Source organism: Ahaetulla prasina, chromosome 1 (assembly GCF_028640845.1).
Source record: "Ahaetulla prasina isolate Xishuangbanna chromosome 1, ASM2864084v1, whole genome shotgun sequence".
Lineage (NCBI taxonomy): Eukaryota > Metazoa > Chordata > Lepidosauria > Squamata > Colubridae > Ahaetulla > Ahaetulla prasina.
The window spans coordinates 214,284,271-214,297,532 of record NC_080539.1 but is presented as its reverse complement, the minus strand read 5'-3'; positions in this window follow the sequence as shown (position 1 = coordinate 214,297,532).

Below are 13,262 nucleotides of genomic sequence, written 5' to 3'. Positions count from 1 at the left end.
GAAATCCAAATTTTTACTACCGGTTCTGTAGGCGTGGCTTTGTGGGCGTGGCAGGGGAAGGATACTGCAAATTCTCCATTCCCACCTCACTCTGGGGCCAGCCAGAGGTGGTATTTGCTGGTTCTCCGAACTACTCAAAATCCACTACCGGTTCTCCAGAACCTGTCAGAACCTGCTGGATTTTCACCCCTGGTTTACACGCATATGCACAGTAGACAAGAGAACTGGGAGGAAAGGGGGGAAAAATAACCCCAAGCCCCCCATTTTTTCTTCATTTACACACAAGCACAAAACTACCATCTTTTCCACTCGACCTACTTACAAAGCAAGTCACACTCTCCAAAAAACAAAAACAAAAATTCTCCCCTCCCTCCCTCTCCCGGACTAACGACGGCCTTCTTGGCTGCCGGAGTCCCCTATCCTCCGAAAAGACCCCACAAAAAAAGGTTTCTGTTTTGCACCTCACTTTGAACCTCCACCAGAAAGCGGGAGGAGCCTTCTTCTCGGGAAATTTGCACTGGCCGCGTTCACACGTGCAGAGATTCGCGGCCTTCGGATCTGAAAAAGAATGGGCCGCGATTTCATTTATAGACGATTTGAAGCATGGAGCGGCTTATCGCCGCTGCTGAAATGAAATTGCTCCCTTGCGGAACTTCTGCGATTGGCAGATACGGGAAGATCCCGTTTCCTCGACGAGTTTTCTTTTTAAGCGTTTAGAAAGCAGGCTCTCTTTATTGACCTGGTTATCTCTCTTTCGCCTGCAGGCACGCTATTTTATGTCAAGGCGGCGAGAACAACCACTGCAAGTAACATTTGACTGCGTGGTTCCGATTCCTTGTTGCTCGGGGAAAGGATGTGAATGTGTTCGCCTGTTTACGGGCTTGCTCGGAGCTTCTCATTGGCAAAAGGTAAGTCGCTGGTTGGGTTTGGCCCTTTAAGTTGTTTTGTGGCAATCCTAGGGGTTTTCGCCATGCTAAACGATACCATTTATTTTTCATTATTCTTCGGTCTCCTCCAACCCCCAATTACATAGGAATTACGGGTGCAGGAGGGAGAGAAATCACCCCGCCCTCTTCAATAGATTCAGCCACATTTTAGAATAGAATAGAATAGAATTTTTTATTGGCCAAGTGTGATTGGACACACAAGGAAATTGTTTTGATGCATATGCTCTCAGTGTACACAAAAGAAAAGATACCTTCATCAAGGCACAACACTTTTGGCTCTGGATGAGCAAGGGCCAGGGATTAGCTTGGCTGAAGCATTTTGACGTCCCACTGGTGTCCAGGGGAGCCCTCCCCTCCCCACTGTCCCACTGATATTTCTCGTGAATGTAATTAAGACTTGTACAAATGTTTTCCTTTCGCCAATCCCTCCCCACCCCAATAGTGTAGCAACCCAGAGAAATAAATTTGGATGAAAAGAAAGAATTGTGATTGGCCTTTAATGCCGAAAGTCTGCAGATGGACTGAAGTACCCACGAGCAAAGATGCCTCGGATTCCAGTTTCAGGGACCTGCGTGTGCTGCAGGGCTCTTGTCCCCGGAGGGGGAACAGGCGACGGCTTGGCTGGTAAATTATAATTGTTAGACTGGGGCACACCGGTGTGCGGGCTGTGTCTAATTTAAACTTCATGGGGGGGGGAAGCTTTTATCTAAAGGTGTCCCAGCAAGAAATGTGTCATCGGTAAGGCTTAGCCTTCTGACCGACACCCCCCCCCCCGCTCCTTTGTTCAGCAAGGAAGTTCATATCGATTCCACCCAGCTCTTCTACCTCCGGCTAAGAAATCTAAGAAGGAAGCTGCCATACGGGGGATGTCCGTGGGATGTCCTCAAAAAAGTCAAGGTGGCACTGGCAGTCACGACCTGGTACCATATAAGCTCCGCCTATTTTGCGATGTTCATCCCACCACCGTGGCCGCCATCCTGGCTTCTTTGACCGTATACCCTCGCCCCCACGCCCCGGACACTCCCGATAATGTGAATCTTCCTGTTTAGATCTCTAAATAGCTAGTACGGTTAGCTAAATAACTAAAGATTCGCACATTTTTCCGGTGAAGTTTTTAATGAGAAATATGCCCGTATGAAGCGAAAGAAGTCAAAACTTGAGATATTAAAGGGGGTTTGCGGAGAAAACTGAAACGCAGAGTCTCAAGAGAACGCAACCACCAGGTTCCGAAATGTAATCAATATAGTGAAGTGAGCTGAATGAATTATTTATTGCCACGTGGAATAAGCTGGGTTCCACCATATGTCCTAAATACACAGCAGCAATTCGTTGTTCTTTCAAAGAAATGCCTTTTGAATGATTGCCCTTACATCTAGCGCTTGTGGTAGTAGTGGTGGTGGTGGTGGTGGTGGTGGTGGTGGTACTACTACTAGTAGCAATAGTAGTAGTAGTAGTAGTAGTAGTAGTAATAATAATAATAATAATAATAATAATAATAATAATAATAATAATAATAATAATAATAATAATAATATGGATGAAACATGTAACAGTGATACCCATTGTCATTGGGGCGCTTGGTACCACGTCCAGGAATTTTATAAGATACATCAAGAAATTGCAGCTTCCTGCAATAACACCAGCAGAACTGCAAAAAACTGTACTACTTGGAACATGGTACATCTTAAGAAGGTACTTGGTTGACACCTAGGATACTGGCAGCAACCCGTATCAACCATTAGCACCAGGCAATGTTTTTTTGAATGTTCAGTTGACTGAGTTTCATGTTTAATGAATAAAGTTAACAACAACAACAACAACAACAACAATAATACCCCGGATATCACGATTGTGGAAAAGAAAAAAGTGTGGATAGTCGACATTGCTATACCTGGTGACAGCAGAATCGATGAGAAACAACTTGAAAAAGTCACCAGATATCAAGATTTGAGAATTGAATTGCAGAGACTCTGGCATAAACCAGTGCAGGTGGTTCCAGTGGTACTCGGCACACTGGGAGCTGTGCCTAAAGACCTAGGCAAGCACTTAAAAGCAATTGGTGCTGACAAGATCACCATTGGCCAGCTGCAGAAGGCTGTGTATTTGCTGTGTATACTGTCATTTTGTGTAAATATAATAATAATAATAATAACAATAATAATAACAACAACAACAACAACATTATGAGAGATTCAAACCACAGGTCCTTGAAATGCCTGATAGAAAAGACAGGTTATAAATAAAACAAAGAGAAAAGTAAGGTCAACCCAATTGAAAAGGCGCGATTGGTCCGAGTTCAGAGGGTTTGTGTATTTTCCCAGGAGAAAAGCGGGGTTTTAAAGCGGTTTTAAAGCGAGGTTCACTCGAAGGACCTCAGTTCAACTGGGGCCTTTAAAGCGAGGGCCGGTGAGCCATCGCTTAAATAAAATAACGAGGGGGGGGAATTATCGTCTGCGATGTCCGACGTAGCTCCGAATTTGAGATTCGAGCCAGCTGGGGGTTAAGAGAGTGCAGTTTCGCCGCCTCGGTGTTCACGGAGGTCTCGGGTGGAACGAAAGCCACAGCCGAACTTTTGAGGGTCGACATACCGGCGATTTCGCATTACGGTTTTCTCAAAAGCTCATCTGAAAAGCTGCCGTATTTCTCAAGAAAGGCACCCCAGCGAGCCCCTGGGCTTTGAAAGCCGAAGGGCAGCAGAGTTCTCCTGCAAGGCGCCGGGGAAACGGCGGAGAAAAAAACCAGGCCGCCGCCGCCCGAACGCAGAATCCCCGCGGGCCGACCAGCCAAAACCCGGACGATTTGCTGTACGGTATTTAACGACAGCCAGTCGAACCTTTGCCTTCTTTGGTGGGCAAAGGTACTGCTTCCATCAGCCTGACGCATGTACTGGTCGGGGTTAAAGGGAGCGAGAGTCCAACCCGTTGGAAAAGCCGCTCGAGGCTTTTGTCAATCGGCGCAACGGTGGCTCGGCGCCTCCTACCTGTAGTTTTGACCACCAAGCGCCAAGGCCTGGCCCGATTTGGTCCTACTCGCGGAACCTTTTCCGGACGACGATAGTTCCTTTCTATGGGTTTAGCATCTGGTCGCATTTGGAAGAAGTCTCCTAGGAGGCCCAAGGCGGCTTTGGTTATTTCAGAAAGCAATCGAAGCACTTCCCCCAACAATCAATACTTTGGCTGCGTTGTTTAATCTGCTTAGGCCAGCCTTTCCAGAGTCTATCTTAAAAATCCTTATTTTAAAAATCTAAATGGGAACTGTTCCTTCTTCAACGGAGATTGCCTGCTTCAAACCTTCCAAGGCGGGTTAGACAATTATTCCTGCCAATCTACTTTAGGAGTAGAGAAGAGAACGGAAAGTGAGCGAAAAAGAAGAAAAAATGGAGATTGTCGTAATTCCTCCCCCCCCCGCCCCCAGTCCCTTTCGTCTCCCCGATGAACAAATCCGCACTATATTTCCACCCTTATTTTGGGGCAGAGGCGGGAATGGGGTGAAGGATATTTTCCATTCCCTTATATTAATAGTTTGGCTTAATTCGTTTTTCCAAACTAGTTCTCTGTTACAATCTCTCCCTTCAGGGAAAGAGTTCCAGGACTCTTATTGTAGTGATTGGCAGCAACACAGTCTGGCCACTAAAGTTTAGTGTCCCAGAGAAACGATTAGGGAAGTCTGGGGCCAGCAGGGGTTCTTAGCAAGATGGCTATTTTCCACCGGCGTTTAGAAAGATTCTAAACAACGCCCAACAATTTTTAAAAGAATGCATACGAAGTACTTACAACTCATTGGAAAGAATACATACACCCACCGAGAGAAATAATATTCAATGGCACCGTGTGCTGTGTTAATGGAAATCCTGGGAAGAGAAAGAAAAAGAAAATTTGCAATGCTAAATCGTCGGGAACCTTTAGGGCTTAATCCTGCTGATATCGGTTTCATAATAAAAGGAACAGAATTCAGTGAAGTTTCCGCCCAGAGAAATTGGTCTGGGTATAAAGGTAAGTATAAAGCGAGGTTCTATTTTTAAAAAAAACCAGATATTATTATTTATTTATTCAATTCATATCAAGCGATCTCTGGGTGGCTTGAGGATATCAACGGCGAGCGATCTCCCTTACTGTGGAACAATTTGTATTAATAATCTGCAGTTATAGTCAGCAATGATATGCAGAAGTGGAGTGATCTTTTGTGAATTAGTTTACAAGCAGCTTTTCGATTTGCATAGGTTTCTATTTCGCCGGGCTATCTGTAAAATCTTGGACACCATCCATCTTCCGCAAACCGCTAGAAACTCGCCTTCCGGCTGCAGTTCCTTTGCACACTCATCAAAAGCACAATCCATTTGCGTTTTGTAGCAAGCTGGATAGCAGAGACGCAGGCTTGCATGTTGCTGCCAAGTTCAAATTCTAAGTGAACCCAGACGGCCACCGTTCTCTGCCTCCTGGAGGGCCCCGCGTGCAGTAGCACACGTATTGGCCCAATCAGGGCAGAAAGTGGTCTGGAGGAAGGGATCCAGAGGGACTGGTGTGTAAGAGAGCTCTTACTAACTTTGGAAGAGTTCCAGGAGAAGCCACGGTGTAGTCCGAAACAGAACGACGGCAAAGACAGGAAACTGTTTCGCTTTTGTGCGAGGCGACTCCTGAAACCAGACCAGGGCGGCGGGGAGGGGCAAAGAGGAGAGTCTCTACACCATATTCCCCAAGAAGGCATTTCCCCCATCTGTTTCTCCTTCTACTGGAAATGTCCCTTCTCTTTCGCTCCCCTTCCCTCTCTGGGCCATTATCCTCCCCCTCCTCCTCCTCCTCCTCCCCCTCCTCAAGGCACTGTGGCCCCTCACCACATTTCTGGCAGAACTTCTGGCAAAAGAGCCGTAGCAGGTGCCCCAGGCGGTGGTGGTGGTGGCAGAAGTGGGGTTGGCGAGGTTGAGGCCGTTAGCACCCTTCTTCAGTGTTAAGGAACCGGGCCCGGCTTCCAGTCCTTCTCTTGCAGGGCCATTGCAGCATCCGACCAGGTGACTTGGCTATCTGGCCCTCCCTCTCGATCTTGCCCTCGGATGACCGACTCCTTCTATTTCTCCGCCCTGCCTCGTGCGCAGAATTCCAGGGTTTGGAAGGACGCTCGCCGCCTCTGTGCAGGTCCGGGCCATCCACGCTTTGTCTTGTCGCTCTTGTCCGCTTTACTTCGGCCCAGCGAGTGAACTTCTCCCGCACCTCCGTTTCCCCACAAGCAGCAAAAAAAAACCAACCCCGCCCGGATATCCTAGCAAGGCCTTCGCCGTTCATCGAAGAGTTCTAAACCCCGGAGAAAAACGATTGACAAAGGAGCCGCGAAGCTTTGGTTGAAAATCACGGCGGGGAGATGGCGGGGAGCGGTAGAAATCCCCCGCGGGAGCTGCAGGGGTGGCCAGCGGCGATTCTTTTGGGAGGTCGGCCCTGCGCTTTTCTGGCTTCTGGGTAGATCTCCTTGCAAGCCGTCAACTTGAACCTGGCGCTACCACTCAAGACCGCCCAGCCTGACCGGCGACCTTGCCTGTTGCACGACGGTACGTTCAAAGGCACCCGAGGCCATTAACATTTCTTTGCTTTTAACTTTCAGCTCGGCAGCACCGCCTCCCACCCCACTACCACCCAACTGCCAGACTCCAGGCGGGTCGGGTTTCAACCCCTGTTGATGTCCCGAGCCAACCTTTAGGAGTGCCCGATTTCGAGAAATGTCCTTCTTTAAGGAAAGGATTGGGGGATCCGCGCTCCATGCTGCATAACAGGAAGCGCATATGACTATTCCGGTGGCCTTAAGCCCCGAGAGATAAGGTTTTAAGTGTATTGGCGTGGCTATAAAATTGCTTTCATCCGGAGGCCTCCGGTCCCTGCTCCCTTCCTGTTCGTCAGATACGGCTTTTTCGCCTCCTGAGCAGCTGGGCCGGATGCTCACCGGCTGCAGGCTGGGAGACGGTTCCTTCTAGGGAAACCCTGACCCCTGGCCCTGTTTGTGGCAGGGCTACCTTGGGTGTTGGGGCGAGGAAGGACGCAAAGGAAGCGGCGCCTTACACCCAGCGACCGAGGGCCAAGCTGGAAGGCTCCGCTCCTCCTCAAGGAGTTGAACAGTCGACAGTAAAGGAGAGAATAATTGTCTGGCAGACTCGGTCTCGGCGACCGGAGAGTGAAGCTTTGGTTCCAGAACGGGAGGGAGGGAAGATGTAGAAGTGACGGCGGCGACATGCCAACAGCAGGCGCTCGGTCGAGACTAGGAGCCTGGCGCTTCCTTCTGGAGCTTCGAGCCCCGGTCCCCAGAACCTCTCCAGAATTTCTGGAGTACCATTCGTGGTGGGGAGATTTTAGAAGGGATCCAAGATCTTTTCTTCGTCAACTATTTTGAGTTCCACGAGTTAACCGGACGGACTCGTCTTTCTCAGAAAGAAAAAGATGAGGAAGATAGGAAAGAAATGCGGGCCTTTTCTTCCGATTTTGCTTCGGCCTATTTGCTACTTGCCACCCGCCTCCACCCCGCCTTTAATTCACAGGAGGAGAAACGAAGCTGACAAGAAGGATAAATAGCGCGTGGGAGATGAGTTTGGCTGGAAGCGGCCAAAACTAATCCCGGTTTCTTTTACAGAAGGCGAATGAAGCTCTGGGTTTTCCATTTCTCCCTCTCCCAGTGGACGTTGACGAAATCAAAGCATTTTGCAAAGCAACAGCAGCACCCCCACCCCCACCAACCACTCCCCTCAAATTTGCGCAGATTATTTGCAATCCGAGTATTTGGTTCAGCACCAACACGCTATTTCTTTGGGGCGACCGCGCTTTATTCTGGCTTTACCGGGCCAGCCTGAGGCCTTCAGGAGTGCCACGTGATCATCCCTTCTTCCCGGTTTCCTTTAATCTGCCACTATTACTTTTCCCCAGGCCTGGAGGAACGTTGTCCATGGGGTCGCGGTGGGTCGGACAAGACTTCGCAACTAACAACAACAAATTTCTTTTCCAGGAGCCGCCGAGGGCAGCCAGGGCCACCAGCGCATCCCACCTTCCCTTTATTCAGTTTCTACGGCTTCAAGAAGGAGACAAGGGCATTTTCCCCTTTTGGCAGATGAGGGCGGCGGGCGCTAGAAGCCTAATTGCCTTTCTGCCTGTGCTTCTTGGGAAAAAAAACTCCCGGCCGCCAAACCTTCTGCCAAATCTAAACCGGCTTCCTTCGGTCGGGAAGCAGTTAATTAAGTCTTTGGAATTCGAGCCCTCCTTGCTGGCTCCTTCCCCGCAAGCCCTTTCCTGCCCTCTGAATCGAAAATCCGGATTTCTAAGAATGTTTTGTTCATTTCGGAATCGGAGCTTTTGTCTGAGCGGGAGCTGGCAGATGAAGGCACTTTGCGTCCCTGGGTTACTCTGTTCCGGAGTTTTCCTTTGTACCCTGTCGGCGATCCGCAACCTCCGCTGTTCCTGTCTGTCCGCCGGACTCCGCCCGTGTCTTCTAGCCCCAACCTGGCCCCCTTTTAAAATAGAAGAAACGCCGGGCGGTTTGGGGGCCCCGTTGGGTGGGATGGATGTGTGTGCGAGAAAAGAGGTGGGGGAAAGAGAGATTACCTTCGTTCCCAACAAGCATCTCTGGCAAGGGCAAGAAAAGAGGACCCATTCCACTCATCGTCAAGCACAAATTCATTTTTTCTCGGAAGAAAAAGGCTCCCAAACGCTTCCTTAGTTCGCGTTTTGCTCCTTTTTTGAATGCGTCCTTCATTTTCACACACGCACACTCGTCCCGCTGGCCAAAACCAAACCACTTTTGTCTTGCGAGGCGAAGCCTGCTGTTCGGGTACCCCCCAAGTTTTCTCTCGCTTTCTCCAACCGCTGCCCTTGGGCTGTGCACTTCGCCTTTCCTTCCCGAAGGCGTCCCTTCGTGGTTTAGCTTGACTTTGGCCTTGTCCCGAAGCTACAGACCACGAGCAGGCACAAAAAAACACACACACACACAAAGCCCTTCGGTCTCCACAGTCCGGCTTCCCCTTCCCGCCCCCCGCCCCCCAATCCTCACCCCGTCGCTGCAGTTCGAAGCTTCCAGTTGGCTCAAGTGGCTCTCGGGCGTAGAGTTCAGAAGAATGCTGGGTGCTTTGGTGGATAATCCTATAAATCGGCTTGCAAGTCGTCCTGAGTGGAGTATTTTAGTATTTTAAATATTAAGCCTCGGGCATGCGTTCTTTCGTTTCTCCCACAAAAGAGAACAAAAAGTGTTTTTGTGCAATATGATTGCATTCCTTTCCTCCCTCCCCCCTTCAGAAAATATTTCTATTCTGAACTTTCATGATTTAAAAAAAATTCTGCCAACGCCTTCTGTAAGAAAAAAAAATCCTGCGATCTACCTAAGGAGAAAATAGTAGATGATTGATATTAATCTATATGTTAAATCTTGATTTAATTTGAAGAATCGGTTTAGCACTATGCCACATGTGTCCTGAGATGTATTTTAATTTAAAACAGTAAATTATAATGATAACAGTGATATGTCATGTGTGAAGGCATCTATTATATTTTATTTAATGTGGAATTACAAGATTCATTTACTTACGAAATTCACTTGGACTTTTTTTTTAAAGGACTGCCTAGAATTATATTTCAGAAAGAGTGACTATAGTTGTTATAGTCATTTACAAACCTTGCTTTAAAATACTGCAAACCTCTAAAGGGAAAACACAAATACTGTGGTATTTATTATTATTATTATTATTATTATTATTATTATTATTATTATTATTATTATTATTATCATCATCATCATCATCATCATCATCATCATCATCATCATCATCATCATCTAAATATTTAAAGATTTTTAAAACACCAAAAATGCCACCCCAAAATCTGAAAATAGTTGAATTTCAAGAATTATCCGTTTCCTCTGAATTTTATAGAATACATTTTCTGCTAGACTACCAAGGCTGCAATAGATCTCATTGTTGTAGTAATGCATTAAAGCCATTAAAAACCAAGCACTTTGTCATATGAGCCTGTACACCATAAAATCAATTTTTTTCTTTCATTTCTACAGTTATTGCTGTAGAAAAATATAGTTCTAATCATGAATTATTTATTTAGTGTAATTATTCCTGTGCTGTTTGTGCGTATTGTCTTTTTGCAATATTTATCCTTCCCAATATTTAACCTTAAAGTAACAAAATAAGGAAGGGGCGGAAACCTTGGTCTAGTATGCATACTAGGTGATTTTTCTACAGATTTATTTTGATTAGGCCAATGAAATAGATATACAACGTTTACTCGTAAAGGATATAAAATGCTTTTTTTCCCTGTATCACACCCAGGCATATTTGATATACATATTTCAGTGTGCGATGGTAAACATGTGAAAGATAATAATCCTAGATTATTTAGGGCTAATTTAGAGATAGCTAGATAGCTGGTTGGTAGGTAGATAAATTGATGCTATATGTACCTTCTCGAAATTTGCAGTACATATTTTTCTTTTTTTATTAGACCATAGATCGTTCACATAATCCTGACCAATGCAGTACAAATATATCTCTGTAAGGACTCAGCTATTCACGTCTGTGGGGATTCGTTCTTCATCAACATTAAATCTATTTCTCCTGGGTTACCACAAATGCAGCCCTTGCACTTCTTTACTCCAATGAAAGCTCCGTTATAAAACACAGAGCCCTCTCCCTTCCCCCCCCCCGCCCCCAGATACTCAAGGAAAAGGACTCGCTTACACAGACTAGAGATTGTTTGTGTGTGTGTTCTCTTTCGTTTAAAAAAAGATTGTGGGTGGTTTCTAATTGGGCAAGGGGATAATTATCTTCTCCGGGGTTGCCGTTGTTGTTGTCGTTGTTTAGAAAAATAAATTTGGACCCGAGCCCAGTTTGTAACCGTCGGGTTTGAGTCGTCAACCGCGGGTGTGGTGTGGCTGCTGGACTTCTGGGTTTTTGTTCCTAGTGTGCACATAAGCATGCCCGCGCACGGAGCGCGCACCCCGAGGCAAAAACACGCCCAAACTGGATTGTCAGGCAGGCTTCCTCGGTGACACAGGCGCGCGCGCATCGCTCTTCTTCCCAAATCCGCATCTGGCTGGCGTCGAAGGAGCTGCCCTTCTCTCTGATAGGCTGAGCCCGGGGCGCTGGTGCAGTCCCTGAGACTTTGATAAGACGAGAGGGAGGGCAGGTTGCTCGGATTGCTTTCAGCGGCGGTGGGGCGCTTTTGTGCTTCCGAAAAGCGCATAAATAATCAAAGTTTGACAGGAAGGAGAGACGCAGACCTGGAGCGACCATAAATGAAATGACGCAGGATGGTTTCTCCCAGTCAAGCTTTTACGAGAGATGCCAGACAGTGTCTGTTCACGTTCGCCAGATACGAGGGGCGCCATAACAAAGTTAAGGTCAAGTTAGTGCCTTATCTTGGGTGGCACCAAAATGCTGCTGTTGCTGCTTCTCCAGGCGAAGCGGACGAAGCGCGGGTCGGGAGCCAACGTAGCCTTTCTGAATAGTTGGGCGACGACTCGTCCCCGCTATTTGCCCTGGAGGCTCTTCGGAGCTGCCACTCGCCTCACCTCACCTCGGCGAGCTTCCAAGACGGCAAACGGTAACGTCTCCGCAGCGATGCTACTACCCCGAGCGCTCGTTTGCAACGGATGAGGAGCGGGAAGGGGGGAAGGGGGAGGGGGCACAGGGATGTATTTATTAAGAGGCGGCAGAATCCCGCAGCGAGTCAGCAGCTTCTTCCAGTTGCGGAGGTCAGAGCCAGCGAGAAGATCCTCGCTGCTGCGGTCGGTTCCTCAGTTTTTTGGGATGCGAAAAAAAGAGAGAGAGAGAGGAAAGCTTTTGGCGCCCTCTTACTCTGATCGCCGCCGCCGCTCGCCCTGCTTCGGCCCCCCCCCTTTTTTTTTGTTTCCCCCTTTTTCTGGTGAGCAAATGGTAGCCGCGTCCTTGAACTTGAAATGGTGGAACCTAGTTCGCTGCAGCTGCAGAAGCGTAAGTCTTTCAGCGGGGCTTGGCTTTGAGCTTCGGGTCGGTTTCTGGGCTGAGCTGTCGGTGCCCGGACTTTTTTGGGAGGTGGGGGGGCGTGGGGGAGGGGAAGGGGGAAGGTCGAATGAGAAAAGATCCTGGTGGAACCGTCGGCAAGGTTTTCATGGGCTTAGTCTGGAGATGACCGGCGGGATTGTTATATTACACACACACACCCCAAAGAACACCCTGCCTTCGCTATTGGCGATTTGGACTACAGGGGCCATTTTAGCTGCGCCATGCCGGTTTGGGGAGGTGGGGGAAGGATGCGTCCATTTAACAGCAGAAGCAGAACCGAAAACGCTGCGCCTTGGAAAAGCGGGAGGTGAGACTGCGCTCCTTTGGTTGTCATTGCGAGGGTGCCGGGCAGGGAGGTTAGGTGCTCGGCGACGGTTGAATCTCGGGTATTTGTTGGATCCAAGGCGCGCCCGAGGTGGATGTTTCTAAGGGAGCAGGCGGCTGTGATCTACGGCAAGCCTTGAGGTGCAGGATAGCTCCCTCCTCCTTCCTTTTCCAAAGAGGGAAAGTGGCTTTGATTTAGCTCTGCTGAAAGGTATTTGGCCAGCCATGTTGAGGAGAGATCCTTCTCGGCTTCTTTTCTAGAGCAGTGTGCAAAGAAGCGAAATGGGGGGGTCCCCCCCCCAAACCAGAGGCATCACCAGTCTGCCTGCGATATTTATGTGTTCCAACTAATTTGATATCCTTACTAAGATACATTATGTGTACAATACTGAAGACACTTGTTGGTTCATCTCTTTTGGCATCTGTTGGTAGGTGTGTGGAAACATAATAATGGTAATTAAATTTATTTGCCGTCCATCTCGGGGTTCGAGGAGACTCTGTGTGGCTTATATAATATGTGTTGTATAATTGTATATAGGAATATATAATCGCACATACATGTATGCAGTGCTTCACATGCTTATCTGCTTAAATACTTTTTAAATAAAATATTTAAAATAGACTATGATTAGAAATGCTCGCAAATAATTTCTGGCATAGAATTGTATGCAGTTCTGCAGGATAATTTTGTTTTGGTCTTTCGTTATTACCGTTTACAAATTCCCTTCCCTTTCCTTTTGCTTTTCCTCTTTTCTTCCTCCGCCATACTGCTAATATTAAACAAAAGAAACCTCATGGACTAAACTATCATTTGCAGTGATTTTTGGTTGTAATATGGATAATGTTCCACATATTTTGGATTGTTATTGCTAGCATCATCACAGCTAGTTTGCCTCCGAGAATCTGATACAACTTGTTTAGTTAGATGTAATTTGGAGAGAAGATATAGAAATACATTTGGAATTACTTTTCAGTTTGATGCA